Source organism: Chrysoperla carnea, chromosome 1 (assembly GCF_905475395.1).
Source record: "Chrysoperla carnea chromosome 1, inChrCarn1.1, whole genome shotgun sequence".
NCBI lineage: Eukaryota > Metazoa > Arthropoda > Insecta > Neuroptera > Chrysopidae > Chrysoperla > Chrysoperla carnea.
This window is the reverse complement of record NC_058337.1, coordinates 16,646,403-16,673,570: the sequence shown is the minus strand read 5'-3', so window position 1 is coordinate 16,673,570 and position 27,168 is coordinate 16,646,403. Positions and strand designations below refer to the sequence as shown.

At 29.5% G+C, this 27,168-nt stretch overlaps 1 long non-coding RNA gene across 1 annotated transcript; it reads left to right on the top strand.

Annotated features, from left to right (window-relative positions):
* Positions 1-1,355: 1,355 nt before the first annotated feature.
* LOC123304983 lies at positions 1,356-6,009 on the top strand. The gene is made up of 3 exons (XR_006536827.1): positions 1,356-1,405; positions 2,211-2,215; positions 5,996-6,009. It is a non-coding gene; the product is annotated as an uncharacterized LOC123304983 (long non-coding RNA).
* Positions 6,010-27,168: the final 21,159 nt, after the last annotated feature.

Genomic DNA, 27,168 nt, shown 5'->3' with positions numbered 1-27,168 from the left:
ACGATTTTATAAAAGAGAGGAGCGAAAATAAAATAACAAACAAAAGAGAGTATTCCTATTACTATTACTACCCCAACTATAACTGTATGATTTATTTAATATTAAATAAAACGTCGGAATTAATATACATAAGTTTTTTTACTATATGTAGGTAGGGAATTATTTTAGGTATATTAAACCAGCCAGGGTCCGACCCAGCTATTTAGCCGCTCCGGACAAAAATAATATTTGCCGCCCTTTACGCTCATACCATATACAAAGTGCTTTCTTTTTTTAGTTGACATATGCTTGAAACTCGGTAAATAAATTTAATCGAGGAAAATTCTTCAAACGAAAAATATTAGTTTCAAAAGTACACATCTTACACCGGCATCGAATTCGGTATGAGTTTTCAGGTTCAATTAAAATCTAACTCAGACTGACAATACTGACAAACATGAAATGAACGCTTTAAATAAGGGAGTTGTTCTTTATAAATACGCAAATATTTTTTCTTTGAAACATTTTTTGTAAACCGAAAAGCTTAAACAGTAATTGAAAGCAAAAATCTTGCCTTTTGTGCGTTTGTTCATTCAATTTGAGCTAAAATGGTCTTTATAGAAAAACGAAGCATTTTTATTGGATATATTAGAAAATTTTTTCGAACAATCCTAGTTTTCGAAATAGCCCTAGTTTTATTGAGCCCCGATTATCACATCTTTGACGCTCTTATGATTATTTATAGCAACACCGAACCTTCGCGCGAAATCTTGTGCTCTTTCTTTAATTATTGGTTCACTTACCGAAACGTTTTTGTTACGAAGTGGCTTGACCCATGTTAGCAAACACTGTTCAAATTTTATTCTGATAACCGTACACGTTTTAGTTTTTCTTGTCCTTCATTGAATTTTATCGTTTTTCTGAATTATTACAAGGAGTAGATTTTGGCACATTAAATTCGACACAGACTTTATCGCGTGTCTCCCTACTTTCATAAACGGATATTAACTTCAGTTTTTCATGTAATGAGAAGGATTTGAGCCTTCGTTTCGGCATTTTTCAATTAAACATCCGTATAATAGTAAAGCAAAACTAAAACTGAAGGTCATTGAGACTCAAAATTAGTAAAGTGCGTACTTTGCTGGTAGAGTAAGAATAAGTAAGTAAACAAACAAAACCATATAATCCCAGTGCTCAGTTACATATAAAATACATTAAAATACATATAAAATTCACTCGCTGGCTCAGTTATTGAGGTAATTATGATGATTAAATCGTAAGAACAAATCCCATATAAATAAGAGGTTCGCTTCGTCCCACTAACAGAAATAATTCAGTGTCAAAGTGTTTGGACCTCAGCATGCGTTTCAGTTATGGAGGTTTCTTACTTATCCAGGTCCCACTTAACCAAGTTCTACTGTATTATGTAATAATCATTTTACTAACGAAAAAATGATCAGGTAATATGTAGGGGAAAATAGTGAGAAATTATTCAAATCCATCGTTATATATATTATATGGTTTCCATATTTTATAACTATATGCATCCAGGTTTCAATAGAGAATTATAATAGCCAGAGGCATTTTTGCTTTTAAAGTTTAAAAAAAACTAAATTGAAAGAGGTCAGCTTAGATAAGGTTCAGGTATAGCAGATACTTTTGGTAGAAAGGAACTATCAGATTATATTTAAACTAAAATGAAAGCAAAGAAACAAGTCCAGTAGTTTAAACAGTCGGGCCCATTAAAATCTAGACAAGCTCAAATCTTCTCAATAATGGCCTCCGGCAGTTAAAGTCGCTATATAAACTACTGAACTAGATTTTTCTTTTTAAAATTTATTAACCATAGTCGGGGTTTTGATTTTTTAAATTATTTATTTTGTTATAATGTCCCGGCACTAAAAAACCCTTTTATTATACTATATTAAATCTTAACATATAGCTTATATCCAAGGTGCTTTTATTTAACGTTTTACTTATTTGTTTCAATGTCGAAATCCATCGAGCTGTTTGGAAGATACGGGGTAATAGAGAAATTAATAAACAATTATACATTCGTACATACAAGTCACGGGTTGTTTAAAAAAATGAATCTGCTCGAATTCAGAAATAGTTTTTATGCGGACAGATACGGAAAAGTTGATTGTCTAATAATGATTGAATCAAAAGACGGTTTTCTCAAAGCAAAAGTTCATCGAGGGCAGGGAAGGCATCGTCGTTTAATGCAGAAGATAAAGTCATAAATATACTTGTCAGAAAAAAATTTTTCTTTTACTTGGTTCTTATTCCAAACGTATTATTTTTTTTTTAGAAATATTACATTAAATATTTTATAGACACTGTACTACATGACAATACATAAATACAGAAACCAATACGTGCAAAATATGAAAATTGACTCGATACTAGTCACTATTAAATATACAGGGTGAGTTAGAGAGAACTCCCCTATTTGGATACCGTCTAGCTACGGCTATGGTGGTAGTAGCACAGTGGGGGATATATTATTCAACGTGCGTAATCATACCATTGATTTTTAGTGTAAACCATTGCTTGGTCAGAACAGCACCGAGCTTTCATTGTTGAAGAGTTTATTCGAAATGGGAATTCGCTTATAATGATTGAACGTAACTTTCGCTTTCACTTCGAGCTCGGGTGATATGCTCCTATTTCCGGTAATAAGGCAATTGCCAAGAAATCCGTACCACTTTGTGTCACGAACTTCTCAACATTCCTAAATGTTTAATAAACTTTCGAAACAGGATCAGCATTCAAAATTGTTCGGAGAATTCTACATCGGGCCCTCATAATCAAATCATGCCCTTAAAATTAACATTGTACAGGATGTGCGTGAGCGAGACCGTGAAACCCCTACCAGTTTGTGTCAAGAACTTCGCAATATTCCTCAAAGGAACGTTTCGATATTTAGTGATGCGGCACATTTCTACCTTCCGGACAAGGTCAACAAACAAAACGGCAGGTACTGTTCTGAACACTTCATAGCCCTAAGGTAGCTACTCTTACTCTGGGGTACCATTTCAGAATTTGGTGTGTTGAATCCTAACTCTGTTTTTGAAAAAAACGGAGTGCGTTCAAGTATAAGAACATGTGTGGTTTTAACAAGATAGGGCTACTTTTGGCCATTTTGGCCTTTGCGTGGGGACATCGAGTGGACCCCGTATTTGCCAAATTTAACCCCGAATTTAATGTGATTTTTTCCTTTAGGACAGCCTTTACAGGTTGTCCACAATTTGAAAAAGGTCGATAGGAATTTTAATGGTCGTTTAGAAATGTAGACCATTTAGAACAAATATAAGAGAAACGGTTCAAGAAATCACTCCCGATATGTGCAGGAGTGTAAAAGAACAATTACATGTATGGAACACGAAGGTGGATACGTTGAGGCAAAAACGAACTGAAGATAACTGTTTAGGAATGAATTGTTAACAATTTTAAATAAAATTTGCAAATCCTACTTATATTTATATACGATCATTAACATTCCTGTCGAACTTTCGAAGAAATTTGTAAATAGCTGAATGTTAATATTTTTGTAATATAATTTTTTTCGTAAACCTTGTAATAAAAACAGTTTTCCATATGTAGCCAACTTAGCTAGACACACTGTATATCAAAACATTTTTTTTTCTCTTCCTTTACAACAATGCGCTTGGATTTCTCCCATTTTTCCTTAAACAAAGGTTTGAATAAATCAATGCCGTGGAGATTATAATTTGTTATTACTAGAAAGTCTCATGTAAGGTATCACTTTCTTTCCGCTTCAACAAAGAAAATTTACCTACCTTACTTGCTAAAATATATATATTGTGAAAATTTTAGGTTATCCGCAAAACGCATGTATTAAAATGGTTGAGGGTTGTCTTTAATTCGGCTAGTTTCAAGATCAACAGTTATTCTACTGTATGTATTTTATGAATTCACTGTATAAATACAATTGTATCGAGTGAGTGATACATCTAATATTCGGTATATGTGTCGCAGCCAACTAGCTTAATCAGGCGGTAATTTATGAACCTAGGCGTTTTACTAAACGGTGTCGTATAACAAACAGCCTAAATAAAACATATTCGGCGTTTCAATCAAACAGCTAGGCAAATGACTTGAATCGATAATGTGTAATCACTTTCCTAACTTTACGCTGAATCCAACACTGTCAATATGGCGCCAGCATGAAACAATAAAGTTGGTATTTCTCATAGTTTATTGCGTTAATGCAAAAAAAGTACGATCGAAGAATGTAGTGGGAAAATATTGGAACTAAATATGATCCTTTCAAAACTGGTATTCAAAGCAAGAGTTTCAGTTCTCAGATACAAACTATGGCGACGAAATTTTAGAAAGTTCAATTTCTTTGAGAGGCACTTTGGCAAGTCCTTTGGGAAGACCTTTGGTGACCAGGGATTCCAAAAATCAAGTTGTAGGCCTGCTTTGAATCAGTGTTGCATTGACTGGCTAATGCTTAGGCCATTCATACAAAAGGAAATATTTTAGAAATTGTTTATTTTCGTAATTTAAAAATTAATATATTGTTCTTTGAATTGATTACCGTGAGATCAAAGAGCGTAACTCAATAATATTATTTGTTAACGCAAATTTAACTTCTATGGCATTTGGATCCGCAAAAACTTTTGTTTAAAAGCAAGCACATATTTATAATTGCAAAACTGACTCACAGCATACCTACAAATACATTTTTTGAATCCCTGGCCACCAAAATGTGAATAACTTGCCACAATGTCTCTCAAAGAAATTGAATAGTTTGTACCTTCATTAAATTTTGTAATAGACGCAACAGCTGAATAAATTCAAGCTAGTTGAACGGCGACGCTTAATAAAAAGGCTAGGCTGTTAACAGAACGGCTAATTAAGCTGGACGGCTGTAACATATGTACAGATTCATGCATTCAGAGGTACATATGAACGTAGGTGTAAAATATAAAGCCTTTTGTCTTCATATGAGGTATAATGATAAATTATACCAGATTTAATATTTTATCAAATATTACAATCTTTTATTATATTAATTAATCAATAATTTATTGGGTTTGTTTTTTTAATCCAATTTTAGGAATTACTTTTTTTTAACTTCTATATACAGACCACTATGGTTTCTATTGAAGATCTTTAAAAATATTGGCCAATTTTAGTATAATCAGTAGTGTAGCATCAATATTTCTAAACTTGGGACTAAACTTAATACACTTTGGTATATTTCATTTACAGGATATAATAATTTTAAATCCATATTACTCCAGTAAACGAGGATTACACCTCTTAATTCTTTACTATAGCTCCGATGGACCTGATAATATGACAAAAGTTATATGGTTCCAAGTGATGCCTTTGACCAGGGAATGGTAACCAACCCTTCTAGGAGGTGTAGGTGGAAAAGTATATGTTAAAATGTTAAAAATGACAACGGTCGAAGTCGATAGAGTATTAAGTTCTAAGCAAAAATGATCATTTAAGTATATTTCGAAAATTCAACACTTTCCTTATTATTAACGATTGAAATTCGTATTTAACGTCCTATAATAACGTATTTAACATCAAATAATTGAAAAATATAAGGTTTTTTGAAAAAAGTTTCATTTGCAAGAAAAAAAAATCATTTGCACAAAAATTGACGTAGTTATAATGAAAATAAACTTACTTTTTTTAATGTTTTATTTACGATGAAAAGTGATGAATTTATCACGGGATGTATAAATAATGTTTGCTGTTTTCCAATTTACTCTATTTAGGTACGGACAACATGTTCAACAAGTTCTAACAGTTTCGGATGTACAGTTTTCCAAATATTGCAATTTAAATGAAACAAAAAATTTCGACAAAAACTAAAAAGTTCAGGGACCTCAAAAATTTTTTTTTTAAATAATCAATTAGTTTCAAGATATTGTTAATTAGCATATAAATATATATATAAGATTTCAAAATTTTTAATTATTTAGAAAAAAAATTTTTCGACAATTTCATAATGTTGAAGCTTTCCAAGATATTGGCCAAAAATCTTTCAGTAATTGATGTACACATAGGGTTAATTAACGCAACTCTAGCATTTTTGAGCGTTAGTAGGGGGTAAAACAAGTTGCCGAAACTTATTTCCAAATCTTCACAAAAACAAATGATTTTTTTCAAATTTTTTTTTATGTACTTATCCAGCTAAAATTCATTTTTGTTTTCATATCTTTATATTATAAAAAAGTGAAGAAAATTGGGCAGAAGCCATTTTACTTGAACAAAATATAAGTATAATAGATACATGTCGTGTGTTAAAATAATGTAATTTGATTCGTTTGTAAAAATTTCTTCAAGTGGCCTATAATAACTACTATATTTAGTTTAAATATCGATATTACCATGGCATCAAATTTTACTGCATAATATAAACAAAGTGTTTAAACACTAGTAGTAGGTTCAAACTGTTTATACATATAATATAATCATATCATTTATATATATATTTTACGATTGCGCAACTAAACGATGGTTTAATAGTTCAATTCTATATGACCAATCAAGTACCTACGTTTGTACTAACTACACTACACTTATAAACATAATCATATGTATAATTTAATTTTAGGGGACTTGTGATAAATAAACTAAAGCACTACCAATTGAAAATTTTAAATAAAAGCTCGTGTGAAGCGGAGCTCCGTCACTGAAATCGGATATCACTTTCATTAGATACTTCTTATCCTTATCCCTATATATTATAAATGTGCAAGAAGGGATGTTTGTTTGTTTGTTACGCTTTCACGCAAAAACTAGCGAATGAATTTGAATGAAACTTTTCAGCAATATAGCTCATACATCATAATAACACATGAGCTATAAAACATAAAAAAATTAAAAAATTAAATTTATTCTGTTATTTTAAATAAATAAATTAAAGATTTCTGTTAAAATTTATAATTAAACAATTCATGGCCTTCTTTTCTGATATACTCAATAAATTTTGACTATTTTATTTTGTCGGAGGATTGTTGTGGGATGGGAATAAGTGACATAAAGAGAGGTGGAGGCTATAAAGTGGTGTTTTTTCCATAAGACAATGATTGTCCAATTTTGCTCAATCGTCACTTTCGTATTTAAGTTTAGAATAAGCTGTTAAGAATTTCCTATCAGTTTTTGTTTTTCAGTTTGGTAGGACAAAATTTCTTCTAACTAATTAAAACAATTTAATTTTCGGGTTTACTATGATAACAATTTAATTTTTCAATCGGTATGTGTAGGCATTTCAATCGGTAAGTCGAGTGTGGCTGCTTTAGATTTCTTTAAATATTAATTAAAAATTATCAATTTGTAATATTTATGTAATAAATGAATTTTATTGAATGTACAATTCACAATGTACTTTTGTTCATAAAACTTTTCTATTTAAGAGTTTATTTAAACTTTAACATAATGTTTTTAAAAGCTTATGTAATTGAAAAAAAAAAATAAAGGAAATCCGTAGTAAGTAAAGTAAATAAATAAACAGATCGGTATGGACATCGCATAACTTCAATATTCATTATAAAGGGGTTGAGCCGATCTTTTAAACATAATTAGCACAAAACAGGCCTTTTTTCAGCCCCTTTTAGAATTGGACTGGTAAATATCACATACAACATTACACTCTCGATCGTAAAAAAAATGCCTTTTATTGATACATACAAGTAAAATCCCGTCTGTACTATCCAGCGCAATGGATACAAATTTAAGTCATATTCGTCGAATTAGATGAAAATTTTAAATTAGAAATGTATTCATTATTTTTCCGTAAACAAAGAAAATTCGGCGGAAGCCGAATGAACGGGTAACTCGATAGAAACGCAATGGCAATGTCGTTACAGTAATCGGGGATTATCGCGCACATACATTTTTTTTTTCTACTTAACTCAAAACTTAAGATATTACTAAACTTTCGTGGTCGATTTCGGAATTTCGATTTTCTGTAGTAACTTCCTATAATTTCCTTATATTAAGTTAAAAAAACTGACGCCTATATTATTATACAGGATGATTTTTTCATCCACCGTGGTATTTCGAAAACGCGATGTTTATAAAATACAAAAGCTCGTACCAGCTCCTTTTGAGGGGAAATAAAAATACATATTAAGTTTTGTTATACAAATACAAATTTTGTTATACAATTTTTTTTTCCTAGTACTCAATTTCTGGTTTAATTTCGTAAATTAAAAGTCAAAGAAAAAAATTTTTAACAAAAAAATTATTTGTTTTTCAAAAATAATTCGGAATCTATACAAAAAATTATTATTTTGAGATCTTTCTGGGCTAATATTCTACCTAAAATACCTGAAATCAGGTTCCAAAATGAGGTCTAGTACAAAAATCTTCTAACAAAAGCATCCAAAAATAGGAATCTATACGTATCCATCTAAGTATTGACCCCCATTTGATCATGACACTCTGAACATTTCGGTATAATAATACTATATTTTCATTTAACTGTTTAAGCAAACATAAAAAAAATACAGTCGAATTGAGAACCTTCTCCTTTTTTGAAGTTGGTTAAAAATGGAATGATAGATATACTACTTTTTTTTGTTTTTTTGTTCCATTGATTTTTTTACATACAAGGATGGAATTAACTCTTTTTTAAAACGATCTGTTTATTTATGATCAAAGTTTGTGTAGTTTAAAAATCTTAATATTTATAACATATCTAAAATTAAAACTCTAACATATGCAGAGTGTTTAAACAAGTAACTCTGTTCACTTGTTTAAGAAGAGAAAAAAGAACCAGTATGACATCCTCATATAGAAGTGAAAAAAAATTAATATGCTTATTATTTGACATATTTCCAATAAAAAGCATTACGTCTAATTAAACGAATTTACCAATACAATGAAAATAAAATTTGTTCATGTCATTTTAATTTTGTAAAGTAAATTTTAAAATATGTCGACAACAAATCAGTGTCATTTTATTTTATATATATTGAGATTAAATTGCCAATCATATTTTGTTTCAAATTTATAAATAAAATGTAATCGTTTTATATTACAAGCAAGACTTTCTAGATAATAATTATAACTTTGTTCTTTCACACTTTTAGATGACAATTAAACATCAAAGTATTTTTTTTCCCAATTAAGTCCATCCTAGTGGTTCAATTGGGTTAAGTGTTGGTTTCGCCAATTCCGTACGTGGTATGCATAGAGTAGCAGATTAGATTTCCACCGTCATAACCACAAAATAAAATTACTTAATCCAATTCGCGACTCCAAGAAACTATGGTAAATAGCGATTTATAACGATATAAACATCTATTTCCATTGCTTCAAGCAAACAAAAAACCATAGAACATGTAACCTATTTTGTATCATTCACAACTCTAGTTCTTTGGTCAATTAGTAGGAATTTCCTTTTATATCATCTATTATATAATGTGTCCCCCGATTGGGGTAACTATGCTTGTAAATTTCCTTATTTTGCATTTTTTTTAAAAAAGTCATTCTTTCTAAGAAGTTTTGCTTATTCTGAAAAGTATGTAGGTATATTTAAAACTTCTTAATATTGTACAGGGTAGCCAAAAATTTGGAATCACTATTTTTATTTTTGGTAAACTATCCTTCTTTTTTATAAGTTTGTGAAATGTTACTTAAAAAAGTTACTCGAAATTAAAAATTATGACTCTGTACAAAATATCAAGAAGATCCGTGTACTTTAATTATAGCATCATTTTTTATTTGAACAAAAGCTCTTATTATAAAAAAACGTAAAAAAGAAAATAATAATAAATCAATTAACATGTACTATCCGAGAGTGTAATTTTTTGTGGACTAGTTTAGAAAATCAAAAAGAAAATTTATTTTCTCGGATAAACATTCAATAAGAATGGAATTGTCAAAGTTGGAAAGATCTACTTTATTTATTGTATTGAGTCATAATTGTTAATTTCGAGTAACTTTTTTTAGTAACATTTTGTCAACTTTTAAAAACGTAGGGTTGTTTACCCAAAAAAAAAATAGTTATACCAAATTTTTGGCTACCCTATACATTATTTAGAAGTTTTAAATATTCCTAAATACTTTTCATAATAAGCAAAACTTCTTATAAAGAACGACCCCAAATTATCCCAAATCCTTAACCGAATCACACTATGAGTGATACTCGGGAGACATTTGATCTTTTTGTATCAAGTGCCGGCTATCATACCTATGGTTTTCTATGGTTTTCCATTAGGTTTGTACGAGATTAATACCGGGATAGTTTCTAACAAAGTCAGCCATAGCGACATACCTTTCCCTTCCTTTTTTCCCTATGTCTTTTAATGATGACATGTTCTGTACAATATTGTATTGGTTAAAAAAATAATGAATAAATTGAATTGAATTGAAACGAAAGTAGCTCATTTCTTTAAGAAAAACAGTGTTCATTTAAGAAGCACTAGCAAATTCAAAACTAACTAGTAAAGATGTAAAGAACTCTGCAATATTAGATAGGAAAATGGCTTTCTGTAAAATGGTTTTCTAAACCACCCTAAAATGTTCTTTGGATCATTCTGATCAAAAACTCTCATGGTCACAAAAATTTTTAACGAGTAGTTTTCGAGCAACGGATGATCAAAGCTACACATATATTACATTTATATTACGTGTATGACTTCGAAAACATTATAGTTGATATATATGATTAGGAAAATGGCTTTCTGTGAAATTTTTTTCAAACCGCCCCCAAAATGTTCTTCACATTGTTCTGATTAAAAACTCACACGTCCACAAAACTTTTTAACGAAAAGGTTTCGAGCTACTTGTGATCAAAGGTACACATATATTATATTTCAGTATACTCAGTGTCACAAAATGTACGAATTACATATAGTACTATATGTAATCCGTGCATTTTTTGTGAAACTTAGATAGCTATAAAACTAGGAAAACTGCCAAACTTTTCCAAACCACACCCAAAATGTTCTTCTGGTCGTTCTAATCAAAAGCTCTCACGGCCAATAAATTTTTAATGGGCAGTTTTCGAGCTACGGGCTATATAGCTGTATGTATGTATAGCTTTCATCACCCGAAGCTCGAAAACTACCCGATAAAAAATTTAGTGGCCGCAACATATCTTTATCAGGACCACCCGAAGAACAGTTTGGGGTGGTTTGAAAAGTTTGGCAGAAAGCCATTTTCCTAGTCATATAGGCATTATAAACATTATACATATATGTGTAGCTTTGATAGCCCGTAGCTCGAATGACCCGCTTAGATGGCCGTGGGGGCTTTTGATCAGAATGATACAAAAAACATTTTAGGATGGTTTAGAAAAAGTTTCACAGAAAGCCACTTTCTCTATCTAATATTGCGAGGTCCTTTATCGTCCCAAAAAAGTCCAAAAATCACCTTCACCCGTAATAACTCCTATCCTCTATAAACTGAATCAACGCCAACTAGGTTGATTTTGAAACATACGGCCATAAAACCATTTTTGTCCAAGAACAATAAAATAAATAATAGTTTTACTTATATATCATTCATACATTTGACAAACGTTTAGAGAGTATTTTCTCAATTTTAATGTAATTTCTTATTGTCACAATTTTTTATTTCTATCATTTGTCTAAAAATAATAGAAGCTTACATAGAAAACGTGCTGAGAAAATATTAGTAGGACATTTACAGATGTATAGATTTCATGACATAGACTCTACAACTGCAAGAAATCATACATAAACAAACACACAATTGTATGTAATATCCGCACTCTATGATGGAAGAAAAAAAGTTAGGGAATTATTTTAAGAATACTTAATTTTTTCAAACAAAATCATAGTCTGATAAAAAAATAAATGCTAATGACGCGAGTGCTGACGGACTAAAATCGTCAGGACGTCTAAGAATTTGACATACTTAAAGCAATTTAATTTCAGATTCCCAGCTGTCTAATAATTTTTTTCGAGCTTTTAACGAAAACCTATGTGGGACGACTGCACTAACATGTTTGTCATGTTTTTTTAAATGATTAATGGGATGATACCCACACTATTAAATTAAATATTTTTTTAAAGTTGAAACATGATAATTAAATGGCTACAAGTAAGTGGTTGCATTTTTTCCTTTTATGATTGAAAATTAATGGCAATATAATTTGACCATCAAAATGCTTTATAATATAAAGAATTTAAATCATTAAAATCTCTTTCTTTAATCTCCTATTAATTTCGATAACAAGGCAGACTAGTTGACCTGCATCTAAACAAAAATTTTCCTTTTAATTTTAAGCATGGCCAATAGATACCACGGTTTCATCTAAAAACAACTACATTTTTTGTAATGAAATTTTGTAACAAGGTTTTATGAGGACAAGAACCACATTTTTTTTGTGTTGTTTACTTTTAATCATGTGTACGATATGTATTAACATCAAAGTCCCTCGATTATAATTGACGATTTTAATATGATACAGCGTAAACTAAATGTTGACAAATATACTATCTAGTAATTCTAATTAAAGAGAATTGAAAAAAAATACACTCGAAGCCGCACCTTTTGGATTCATACCAAGCGCCCTACCAATTGGGCCATTCGAGCTCTAGACACAGAGTACAATTTTTTCAACCCATCGAATTTTTATTTTGTTTATTCACTTATTTCTATTATTTTTTGTGATGTTTACTTTTAATCATGTATACGATATTTATTTACATCAAAGTCTCTCGATTATAATTGACCATTTTAATATGATACATACAGCGTAAATGTTAATGTAAATAAATATCGTATACATGGTTAAAAGTAAACAACACAAAAAAAAAATTAAAAAAAGTAACAAAATAAAAAATCGATGAGTGGAATAAATTGCACTCTGTGTCTAGAACTCGAATAGCCCAATTGATAGGGCACCTGGCATGAATCTAAGACGTCCGGGTTCGAGTCCTTGGTTTAAGTGTATTTTTTTCAATTCTCTTTAACCATAATTTTCTTGTAATAGTTGCAAACACAAATTGAACAGGAGTGCGGATTTTACATACCACCATAACCACACAAACATTATCCGGTAAATAAAAGGTTATGTAAAAAAATATAAGACAGTTTATAATTTTAAAATGATGAAAAATGACTCTTGTCTAGACATAAAACAAAAAACCTTTTTTTTTTTCAACTAAGTGACAATAAATTATCAATCGTTTCGTTCTTATTTTTAAATAAAAACAAAAAATAAATAAAATAATTAACCTAATTTTTTTTAACAAAAAAATAATTATTAATTTAATTATAAAAATTAAAAAACAAAATGAAAAAACAAATTAAGTAATGAATTTTTAGATTATGAGTTAGTTAGTGTTTGTTTGTTTTTTTATTATTATTATTATTATTATTTTAATGGTTATAATATATTTTTATGGTCATACTTTCAATATTATTTAAAGTGGGTCAAAGTACTTGTAAATACAGGTGATATATTTGTTGATATTGTTAATATAAAAACACATTTTCATTTTATTCTAAAGTTAGAAGTTTTCAAAATTATTTTTCACAAATTTTGTGAAAATGTTTCAATATTACCTACAACCGAAAATAAACTTCTCGACAAAAAAAGTAGTTCATTTTGTTATTTATTGCTATGGCAGCATACATAGATTTTTAAAAGTAGGGGAGACCGGGTACGAAAGTAACACTGTATTTCCACCTTGGTTGCCTGGTTAGGTGTTAGTATTTTAATGAAATAATTATATCTATATATAAATACCGTGCATGCTCTTTACATTAGAGTCTTCATTTTCCTTATAATTGTACATTTTGTATGAATCGCACAGTCTTAAAAAAAATTCGTAAGTTATTACTTTCGACCACGTTAGCGGGTCGAAAGAAACAGAACAAAGGGGTTTCATATAAATATGCTATGATATAATAAATCCACAAATGACTTATTAGAAAAGTTTATATGAACAAGAAAAATTAACATTTGCATTCAAAAATTATATATTTTATGAAAACAAATCAATGTTGTTAACTCCTCAAAAGAAATTTTCTTACTTTAAGTAATGAGATCTATTATTATATGATAATCATATATTCTAATCTGATTATTCAATATCGGTCTTAAGTTAGATTTTACTTGTGCATTTGTGTACCCACTTGTGTAAGTGGCATGTTACTTGTGAACCCACAGGGCTACTTTACTTTTGTATCCTAACACATTTTTGGTAAAACAATAAAGATAACCTTAAAACGGATGGTGGTTGGAAAAACGAATTAAAACACAATGTAGTCAAGTACAATCAATGTAGTCAAGAAATAATATGCAAACTCTCATATTAATATCAGAATAATCCTACTTTTGACTTGTAAAATCACGTATTGTCCTATCACAAAACCTGACACCTCCGGGCGCGCGCCTGACACCGACGGATTGCATTTGACGGCAGTGAAGCGGCTGTTAGATAAACCTACAGAGCATTTGTTACTTTCGACCCGCCTTTACTTTTGTACCCGCTCTCCTCTAAACAAAAAAAAAGTAGTTTCCATGGATTCGTATTATAATGGGATTAGAAAATACACAGGGTGTAAAAATATTAGCCGTGTAGTGGTTTTTTGCACATATCATTATTTTGCTAGATCGTACAGAGAGTCTAAGATAAAATGTCCATGTACCTAATTCATTTCCAATTTTTTCAAAGCAGATGCTAACAACAGAAAGTACTTGGACACTAAATGAAAACATTATCCATAAAATGTTTTGTAAGTACATTTTTTTTGCACGACTAATAATTTTCTGGAAAGCCAGGTCTAATCTTCGGAAAAAGGTTGGTTGGGCAAAGTTGGACAGGCCATATGAGAATTCAGAAGATTCAAAAAATAAAAAAAGGATCGGTATCCCAAAAATTGAAAAATTATTTTCTATATTAAAATAGTGTTCCAACGTTGTGTAAGCGAAAAATCCTTATAATTATGGACTGCAGTCAGTCATAATAATAAGGATTAGATATATCATATAATTACGGAAAAAAGCAACAGCAAATTTGTATATTCTTTAATTCGCACTTTTATTGCTCATAAATTACCTAAGAAAAAGGAAAAATAAGATTTCTGGGACCCGCAAAATGAAGAGTACGGCATCTTTGCGGAGGCTAATAAGGCTAAAAATTTCATTATAATTTTTTTTAATATTTTGCTAATAGGCAGAAATCTTAAATTTTGTAAAAATAATTGCTAAATAAATAATTGATCACATTTATGCTTTCACTTTATAACTTTTCTATTTAATATAATTGTCTAATTATTTTTCGAGAACACTTTGTAATTTCTTAGGCAAGGTTTAGGTTTCGAGAACACTTTGTAATTGTAAGGAAGTGAAAAATTGTATAATTACTTGTTCAAACTGTAAAACATTGCCATTTACTACTAGAAAAGAAAAACTAGAAAAGAAATACGATTCGAATAGTTGCCCTCCGAGAAGATGTCGATCTGGTTTTCCTGTGAGTTCCTAAAATCTTGTTTGGCATGTTACTTAGATAATTTATCAACAATAAGAGGTAAGTACTATGTATTTGTATGTTTCAATCAACTGAACTATGTATTTGTTTAGAAGTTTAATCCACAAAGCACTGGATTATACGCTGTAAATTATAATAGACTGAATATGTAAAAGCTAATGTAATTGGTCGAAAAATTAGGAAGTTCCTCGTGCAGTATTTGGAAGTGTAAACCCGTAAACTTGAGAGCGAAGCCTATTTTGAAAACTAAATTGAAGAAGTTACTCGTTGTTTTAGAATGTGTTTGCATTAGGATATTGCTCCATACCGGTCGTACAAAATTTGTAGGTACTTTGGTTTGCCATATCTTTAACAGTTTGTTACAAATATACAAAAAACTTGCTTAAAAAAAACTATTTATTTATTCATTTACTTACTTTTTTATTATTACAAAACTTACTTTAAGTCGAAAGCACTCCCGTCATGAGTATTTTGCTCACGCTCGATTTAAAACATAAATTTTATTTTTCAAACGGTACCTATATGTGTATAAACTTTTTCTATCTTTTCCAATTATGAATTTTTTATAATTTTTCAATTTATCTACAGTTTTTTTAAATATATTATTCAAGCCCTTCAAAAATTGTGAGAATTTCTCTCATTACGAGCAAATTTTTGAGCCTGTACTTCCGTTAGTTTGCAGATATTCGGCTCGGTACGGTATAAATAGTTGTAATTTATTTGTCAAAATATTTAATTGCGTAATAAGTTTAGTGATAATAATTAATAATTATTAATTAATTTGAATAATAAGTTCAACTAATGCAGATGACGTTGTTGTAGGTAACTTTTTTTACGATTTTTGAAGACATCTTTACTGTATACTCACTGTCAAAAAAAGTGCCACAGTTAAAACATTCTAAGCGTACTCATCATATGTTATGTTATAATAGTAACACTTAGAATGTTTTAAAACGAGCATTTTTTGTGACATTGAGTATACATAGCCCATAAGCATATTTGTTTTCTATATAAAATTCATTTTTAATAGTCAAAGAATTATTTTATATTGATTATTTCCATTTTTATTCTTTAATTATTCACTTATTAAAATTTGTTCTCATCACAAGACTAAAGATTATCGAACGGTTGAAGGGAGTACTGACGGATTAAATGTACAAAACTGTTAGAAATAGAGCAAAAAGATTGAAACGTTACTTAATTAAATAATAATTGTGGTATAATTATTAACAACAATTTTTTCCACTTTCCTTTTATCACATTTATCCTTCAAATAATAAGCATTAGAATCGCAAGGACGCGAATGACATTCATTGATCAAAATTTTAAACAACAAAGTAAATTTTTTGACATATTCCTAACACTGAAATGTTGGTTTCAGCATACCCTGCCAAAATGTGTCACGACGAGTTACAATACCTCATATACGCATAAAGATAATAATTGTACACTCAGACAATTAGACAGTATTGGAAGCAAACCCAGTACTGGACAATTGAACGGCCTAACAGCTGTTAAATATGTACTCAAATAAAAGCTTACTATCCTACCTACTTTTCTTATACATCGATTACTGTCTCCATGAAAATAAATACTATAATCAACTGCCTCAAATGATTTTTGTTGCATAGTACATTTCTTTTGTCCAGAAAATTTTTAGTTTTTCCATAAAGCTAGTATTGTTTCCTTGTAATTGAGGTCTTATGAGGTTAAATATCCTTTTAGAATCATGTGTTTATTATCTTCAGACTCAAACGAACAGAATTTCAAGAACATCAAATAATAATTAAATGATATCTCTCATAACTAAGAACGTCCATTATGTACCGTGCGTTTAGTTTCTTGTATTATGTTTCAATTTTTAGTGAGAATATACAGGATGGTCTAAGTTATAATCGCAACACTTCATCTAATGGTAGATTACGTTAAAATAAAGACACTTTCTCCATACACTTCTAGCTAAGATAACGTTCTTTTCTAGATACAGGCCGTTGAAATTTGGGAGGAAAAATGATATTTTTGTCAATATTCCAAAAGTTCCTGCTTAGGAAAATTGGAAATATGACAGAACTAAGAATGGTTCACGATTTAACGTTTATCATGATTAATAACGAAAACCAGCGGAAGAAATGTGGGTGTGTCATCACTCCGTTTCGGGAAAAAATAATTCCCAGCGCAGTGATTATTGGAAATACAATAACGTTATGCAATTCCTCATGGTTAGGGTTGGCAATATTCACAATCATATCTTCTTCTTTTTCTAAAATCTAAACATATATCTAGAAAAGACGCTATAAGAGTATTGAGAAATTGTCATTAATTTAACGTTATCTAGCATCTGATGAAATTCTGTCGCTTTAACTTGAATCACTCTGAGCCTAAGTGGTCGAGCAGTCTAAGACGTGAGACTTTGACTGTTTGTCTACTTAGACTTAGGTTGTGGATTCGAATTCAAGCAGCGGCAGTATGAGGAATTATAATTAATGGAGGCTGTAGAAATGATCACATTGTCGTCGCTTGGATAAGAACAAAGTAACCGACCCCACCCACATCAAAAATGTGATTGTAAAAATATGGATGTATTTAAAATAAAATAAACATTAACAAATAATGATGTTGGAGGCCTCTGTTATAAGCGTGTATGCCAGAGAAACGGAGGTTAAACCCCATTATTATTATTGTTGTATTATTATAACTTGAATCACCCTGTGTAAATCCAGTCGATAAGTAGATTTACTTCACAAATGGTAAAAAAGTTTCTGTATTTACTAGAATAGCTTCATACAGAAATTATTGCAAAAAAAGGCAATAAAACTCAATGTTCTCCTGATATCAACTTATAATGTCACTGTTAATGTCAATTGCCAGAAATAGACTTAATCATACCTATTGTTTTTTATCTGTTTCCAAACATTCAATAATATGAAATTCAAAGGAAATTCGTAAAAACTATACGTGATTTATTTCTCACAAATCCAAGCAAACGTACTACTTTGCCTGCAGAAAAAAAACGATTGTGTTATCTTAAATTTACCTTAGATTATGGCACACTATTTTTGAATCAAGTCGATTTAACGAATCACTCAAAAACATAATATCTCAATATGTTTATTATATCCTATAACTTTTTTTTCTTAATTATAATCCTTTGGCAATTTATCGGTATTTTGATAATACTCCAAAATTACGCAAAGCATCAAATGCAACTCATGAAGACAGCAAGACAGCATGATAAAAATTGTCAAAAGGGAATCAATTACCAGCAGATCGATATTAGTTTCCTGGTACCAAAACACCATCTTATCTTTGAATAGGGCATTATAAATATTTCTCATAATGTCATTTTCAAAGAGAAGAAACATCTGAACAACATTTGTAGTCCACAGTACATATTTTAAATGAAAATTTTTAATATTACTTAAAATACTGTGTTTTCCTTCACGAGACTTTCAATTTCATAAACTAAAAATTAAAGTCCAAGTAAAAGAACGTTGAACAGCAAATGCAAAAATCATTTTGCCCGGCACTCGACAAAACTCCAAGCCCAAAACCTCAAAAATAGTATTTTTGTGGCGTCGGGCATAACTTTTTATAGGACGGAAAAAACTGAGAACGGGTTTTACTGAGAACAACAACAAAAAAAGAATTTTATAATTTTAAGCTTTTGGCAATATAAAAATTCCCCGCCCTCCTTGAATGCAACATTCTTTGACAGAAAATGAAGATTTATATCAATTTTCCCAAATAAAACCCATATAATACATGTCCTATGGACTTCAGGAATTCTGTAATAAACACAATGTATATTCCGAAAGATATACGATATAATAACACTACCAACAACACTACGGTGCTACGGCGCTGTGTAGGTAGAGGTTATATACGAATATGATAACTGCAGAAAGCGGCCGTTGACATTTCATACTCCTGGTTGGGGTGTGGCTGATAAGGATACCATTATAGAATATTGTTATGTATTCAACAAAGATAGCTCATTTTATGTTACAACAAAATCAAAAGACTAGTAAAATACCGTATAGTGATATATAACTATAAAACCAGTATTGCTGATGAATTACTTGGGAAAATATTTTCTTGACCAAAATATATTGAAAAATTCAACCATAAATATTATTTATCAATTTAATCAGACCCTTAAGTCAGAGATCATTTCTTTTTTAAAAAGAAAAAATTATTTAGAAAATGTTTTTTAATTCAAAATTTTTGTTTAAGTTTATCATAATTTATATAAATACTTATTTAAGCTTCAAAATAAATAAATAAAAATAAAAAACAGCTTAATAAAATTACATAAAATATAACTTTAAAACAAAAAACAAAATAAATAAAAGAGCTGTAAGCTGCTATACTGATAATATTAATACTTTTACAACATACCTAATAAACAAAATCAAAAGCTAGATAAAATTGTTTTAATTTCCAAAAAATAATTTAAATTTAATTTAATTAAATTAAAAAGTTCATTCAGTCATGAATGAATGAATAAAAATAATATTTTTATTATTATTATTGCGTTTGCTTTATAATAAATCACGATCATGCTGTTTCTAAATTCTACCACCAGATGGTACACTAAATACACCTACCTTTTGTATTATTATATTTATTCCCTAATAAATCACGTTTGAAAATTCAGAGTGATCAAACCGAAAAAAAATAAATAAATTATTAAAATAAATATTTGACCCAAAAGGAAACAAAAATTATTAATATATAAAATAAAAAAATTTAACTAAAATATTTATATAGTAGTTTATTTTGTTTATTTATTATTTTGACACTAATTTTAAAATTATTTAGGTATTTATTAATTTCTGATTGGCACTATTTTGTTTGTATTATTTTTTTTAATTAATTCTAAGCTCTTTTCACAAATATGTTATAATATTTTTTTTTCTATAAAAATAAAAATCAAAATTAAATTGTTTGTATGATTGAGATGAGAATAATGGTGTTTAAAAAATATAATAAATAAAAATACACAAAAAATTAATGATTTTTCTAAATTTTTATTGAAAAAAATTTTGTTTCAAAATACAAAAATAATGAAATACCAATTAAAAATATACACAATCTTAATAATAATAATAATATTCTGTAAAAAATAAAAATATCAAAGAAAAGAGGAAAAAAGTAAGTGAAAAAAAAATGATAGAAAAATATTGAAACTTATTTGACAGATAAAGAAATAAATCAAGGCCGCGTGACGTAATAATAATTCAAGTAGGTAATAGCATAATACTGAAATATTTTTGTTTTTTTTTAATATTTTTTGGAAAAAAAAATTAAAATCAAATTAAATTGATATGAAAATGAATAATGTTTTTGTTTTGTTTTTTTAGATAACACTTGAAAAACAATAATTCAAAAATGAATCACTCAAAAACTAATTTAAAAAAATAAATAAATAAACACTGTAAAATTCAATTTTGTAAGAATTTTTTTTTTTTTTTTTAATAATAAGATAAACTTTATTGTTGAATAATTAATAACGTAACGAAGTCGGCTACACACAAATAACAATCGTGAAGTTTGATTTTTGAATTTTGTAATTTTTTTAATAATTATAAAAAGAAACAACAAATTTTTGAATAAACACAACAATGGTTTGATGAAAATGTTTTTAAATAAATATGTACTTTTTTAAAAACCTGATTTGTGTTGGCAAATTTTTATTAAAATAGCTGCACACTCCTATACACAAATAAATATTTAGTAGAAGAGATTGTGTGTTCGATCAGGTTCAGTTTTTGACACACTTACTTCAAGGGGCGTGTAGGGCGTTGCGACGACAGCGTCCCGGCTACCTTTACATTCAATGTTTAGTACCATATAATATGCTACTGTGGCGCTAGTTGATTGTTGTACTATCCCGAGGCAGCTTCATGTTTCTTCCGTATTCCGTTTACATCATCCATTCCATAATTACATAGATTTGTTTTAGATTTTTATTGCATTTTCAATAATAGAATATTCGATAATATTGCATTATTTCTACAAACATTTATGTACACATTTTTCTAATTACTGCAAAATGATTTTTTTTTATTTGGACAGGGAATATTTTTATTTTTCATTATTTTTTAAAACGTTGAACTAGAATCTTGTAAACAAAGTAAAAAAAAAAACTTTTGATAAGATATAGGTTGTGTCCTATATAGGACACTGAATGCATACAATGATAATACAATATCGTTAAAAATCGTATGATTTCGGTTGAACTGTATAAAATATACAAGGAAACATTTTCTTCTTTTATATCATTGTTTTTATTTGCAAATAATTTGTATAACATAAATTTTATGTTGTAATTTATTCATCATAAAATTTAATAAATGTGTACTACTTCATTATTTACAAACCGTGTACCGCAGCTTCATGCGTATTAATATTTTTCTTGATAATCATTTATTTTTTGTTATTTTTTTCATTATTGCAATATTGAAAACTAACGAAAAGGTTCATAATGTTGTGGTGTTAACAATTAACACACACATACAGTACAACTACAAGCTCTAGACAATTCTAAAAAGAAACAAACAATATCGTTTTATGGTAAAATATATGCACTAGAACATACGTGACAGTTCTAGAATTTGCTAGACTGTATGGTAACAATTACAAGTAAGATATATGTTAGATATATGCAATAGAACATACATGACAGTTCTAGAATTTGTTAGACGATACGATAACAATGGATTGCAACTATATAAACAGTAGTGTGCGATACCGTCAGGATAGATTACAATAGATGAGATTACAATACAGACCCTCCAATTTAACTACAGAACGAGTGAAGTGAAGAACTCATCTATCAGCATAACATTAAAATAAAAGTATTGTGAACTTATTTTGTTATTGCAATTGTATGTAGTAAAAATTTCTAAAACTGTGGTAACTATAAAATGGTTCATCGTAAAATTTGTTTAAAGTTCGTACAACTAGCATTAGCGCTTTTTTCTAGGCCTAAAATATGGTCATAATCCAAAATTGAATCTCATTCTCTCGACTGTGTCAACTAGTTTTTCATGTGTTTGCGAAAAACACCGAAACAAAAATTTTTATAAAAATAAAATATAAGACAAATAAGGGATATTACCATTAAATTATTGCATTATTTCAAAATGTGAACTAAAATCTGTTATGAAAACATGATTATCTTGTTTATAATACCAGAGCCATCTGGGGCTACCACCTTTCACTTTTTCCTAACGAGGTAAACTTGTGGTAGCATAAATAAAAAAAATTAACTCTCTAACGTGAGACGGATTTAAAAATTTTGGCTTTTTCACCCCAGAAAACTTTTAATTCCAAATATTTCCAAAACCACCACAAATGAAAAAAAGTTGAAAATTAAATCATAAGTAATAATAAAAAAGTTCACAGCGCAGGGGCTGCGTTGGCTAAGCGAATTCCTCCTTAAATGATTGAAAAAATTACAAAATGTTATCTTTTTCAAGGGTTTTTATTTCAAAAACTAAGCATCAAGAAAAAAAATCACAATTTGCTTAAAACTAATCAAAAAATACAAAAATAGTTTTTATTTTGATTAAATTCAAAATTTTGTATTTTGCGCAACCACTACCCGCCGCCATCGACGCCCCTTGTTAATCTGTCGATTTTTTCATTAACAAACTTGACCTTTCCTATACCAAAACTCTACTTAAAACCAAATTTTATTCAAATCGAACTTAAATTGCGACCGCTGGAGAGAGTACAAACACATAAAGGTATACATTTGTATATATATATATGTATACACATACCTATATACATCTGAGAAAACGTATTCCTTCCAAAATATTACAGAGTTTGAATATTTAAGTGTCTTAATTATCTCCAATCATGATGAAGAAATAGAAATTAATAACAGGCTTCAAAAAGGAAGCAAGGTCGTCAGTACATTGAGAAGCATCTTGGCATCCCAAATATTTTCAAGTAAAGGCCCGTATGTACAAGACAATAGTTTGGCCGACGGTACTCTATGGATCGGAAAAGTTGGTTACGAACAAGGCAGCGGCTAACAAATTACTTATTTGGGAAAGAAAATTTTCAGGAAAATTTATGGAGGTGTGAGAAGAAGTGACTGACTTTGGAGAAAAAGTACAAATGAGGAAGTTTATGCAATGTATAGGTACTAATTAGCTAATTAATTATCTTTTGTCTTAAGGTAGTTCCTCCGCGACAGTCCAGTCAAAAAGTTTTGGACTAATACTATCATTTAGTGCATTAACTGTGCTATGACTATTATACATATACCATATATTATTTTCACAAGACTGTAGTTACTCACAATTATATCTCCTATACGTATACACACACACACACTATGATATATACCTTTACCATTAGTTTTTATATCCTCTCCACAAAAATTAATCGCTAAAACGAGTTATTTATTTAAGTTTTTTATCGAAACTATATGGTAAATAATTTTTATTTTTTTTTATATATTTTCTCAATATAGTATTCTACATTATATTAGTTTTTCATAGAGATGGTGAACGTCATTCATTGATAAATAAATATAATATTTGTAAATTTGTGTATTTTTATACGCTTCTCCCATGTACACGTACAAATTGCGTCACTTTTAATTGCTAATATCTCATGTATGACATGGTAAATCATCTTCTAATTTTAACAGCATGTGTATTATGAATTAAATATTTTATATTCTGAGTTTTGAGAAATTCTTGAAATATCACTTTCGTGTAGGTACTACCTTAAGAATTCATAATAATAATAATAATTCTTTATTAATTCTCTTTTTTTACAATAGTCATTGTACAGAATAAGTCAAAAATAATAGGATGGGGCATGTGTAAGGAATGGGAAGGTTGTGCAGCAGAATTAAAAACAGTTTTCATTTTCATTGTGTAAAAATTAAAGCTATAGTGTTATTAAGCATTTTTAACAATATTAAAGGTGTTTTTTTCAAAGAAATAAACTTTAAATCTAAATTAAACACATAAAAATAATACAATCGCTACACATTTTCATTGAGTTCATTGGAGTTCATTGGAAAGATAATTGAAGTCATTTGAGTTAAATGCACGATTCTGGGAATGGGGGCAACGTGTTTGCATCGTTGCCCAAACCATACACTAGACCCTGCGAAATAACGACTAAAAAGTATAAAACGAGTTGTATTAGTAAATCGAAAATATCAGCACCACGACTGCAATGACAATTTTATTTATCGTATATTTAATAATTAAAAATAACATGTTATACCGAAATTTTGGATAAAATTTCGACACATTTCTACACTTATATCTTGACTGGCATCAATGATGTTTAGTTTCAGATGATCTAAGATTTGCGAAATTATAGCGTAAACCTTTACCTTACAATATTTACAAATAGAAAAGTCAACAAATCGTCAAAAAGTTAAATCGTCTAGGCAATCAATTAACCTGCTTTATGAGATATTTAATGATTTGTCATTTTTGTTAATTAAGGATCTGGTGTGCGTCCTTTATAGTAAAACATATATTATCCAATTTATGATTAATAGTCACCGGAAAATTTTTAATTTTATATTAGAACTGTACAATTGTGAACATCTCTCTAGATATTATACTTAACAAGTGAAAACAAACAATTGACTGAGTTAATTGTTGAAATACCATGCATAGTCAGTGTTGATTCCTTTATCACATTACACATACAAACATGTGACACATACGTAACTGATAATCAAGTATAGTACATATTATAAAATTTCCGCCTAATTGGCGCCCTCACGGGTAAACAGTGATGTTTACGAAAAAATGTTTAGAACAAAAGTTGTTTAATTTTAACGGTTTACAAGATGGGTCCTACGGACTCAAGACCCAATTGACCTATGATGCTCATTTACGAACTTGACCTCACTTTTTACGTCCGGAAATGGGCTAATTAGGTGATTTAGTGAACACCTATGACAAAATTTTTTTCCTAGCATCATTATTTTTAAGCGTTACAAACTTGGGACTAAACTTAATATACTATGTATATTTCATATATACATATGGTATAAAAGAATAAAATCTGAGATCTGAGATGATTCAAGATATAAAATACCGAATAAATAAAGCACCACGCTCCCAAGAGTGAGTACGTCATGCTTCAATCAACTTGGGGATCTAACCAAATATGCACGACCTGCAGACTACTAACAAATTGCGAACAAATTTTAAAATATGATACTGGTGCATGCGTGGCACATGGTGCTCGCCGATTGTTTCTAACGAGGATCTATGAAAGTTAACAGGTGATACAATTAAAGAGTATTGGTGACTTGAATTAACCCTGCACTGGAACGAAAATAGCATTGCCCATCTTGGCTACTTGGCTACATCATATTGGATACTTTTATAATCTACTTCGAAATAGCTAGAACTATTATAAAAAAGAAATATGAAACGTATTAAATAATACTTAATACAGCTCTAGCAATTGAGGCTGGATTTTCTAAAATTAATTAAGTCGCCTCTTATTATACAGGGTGAGCCAGTTTATTTTATGCTTTTAATATCTCGCTAGAAGTGCCCCCTATTCAAAAATCATATTTGTACAGCAGATTGGATCTAGTTGTTGGAGTTGCTTTAATAGCCAATTTAGATTCCAAACGGTAAGAGATAAAATAACATGTTAATTTAGAAAGTGGATCCTCATAAACTTACCATTTTTATTTAAAACATTCTTTCGAAAAACATTAGCTTTCGGAAGAAATGTGATCAGTAAAAAGTTGTCTAGTTCAATAGAGTACATTCGCCTTAGTTCATAATTTTGACCTACAATTATCGACAAACTTCGCGTATTTTTTAGTTTTTTTCAGGCGAAAAATGTTAGTTTTATTATGAGGCCTTATAATGGCCCACCGAGTATAAAGCCAGCATGTTAATCAATCTGTACCCAGATTTTATAGCCATGATATGATACATGGATATCCATGCATTTCTACATATTTATATAAATACGATTGCAATTCAGCAAACTATAGCAAAAACCTCACTTAAACAATGAAAAAACGTAGCTCACTGTACAGTATTGTTGATGATAATGACGGCATTGCCTGCACAAAATATTTGTATTTAGTAGAGCTGCACCCCCGTATTCAATAAAAGCGCCCACGCATTCTAGACTAGGGGTAATAAACACGTACACATACAATCCTTATGCAACGAACAGAATGTTACTCTTTTCTCGCTTTCAGGCTATTTCATACAACATGAGAGCTGAGTGGTGTACGTCTCCGACAAATACACATTTGTATTTATATTTGAGTATTTGTAGCACATTAATGTGTAGTTTTTGGTTTATTCATTCACAGAGATTACTGGTTATAGTATTTTACTCTTACTGCTATATCTTGTGTAAAACAAATTACTGGATTTGTTCAGTAGAAGTAGCCGGTTTAATTCCCATTCGCTTTCTTCCGGCCGTAAAAAATATTTTTTGCTTAGCAGAAAAACTGGAAGCGAGTGTGAAATTTTTCATAAATCAGCTAGACACAAAATATTTTAATGCGTATTCGCTAACCCGTCAATATCTGCTGAACAAGCCCAATGTTTAATTCAAATTTGAAAATTAATAAGCAGTTCTGACAAGTAATTTTTAGAATTTGACTTTAACACTTTGGTTTACTTAACAGTAACAGGTTCCTAACTGTTAAAAGTCAGATGATTAAATCAGATTAGAATGTTAC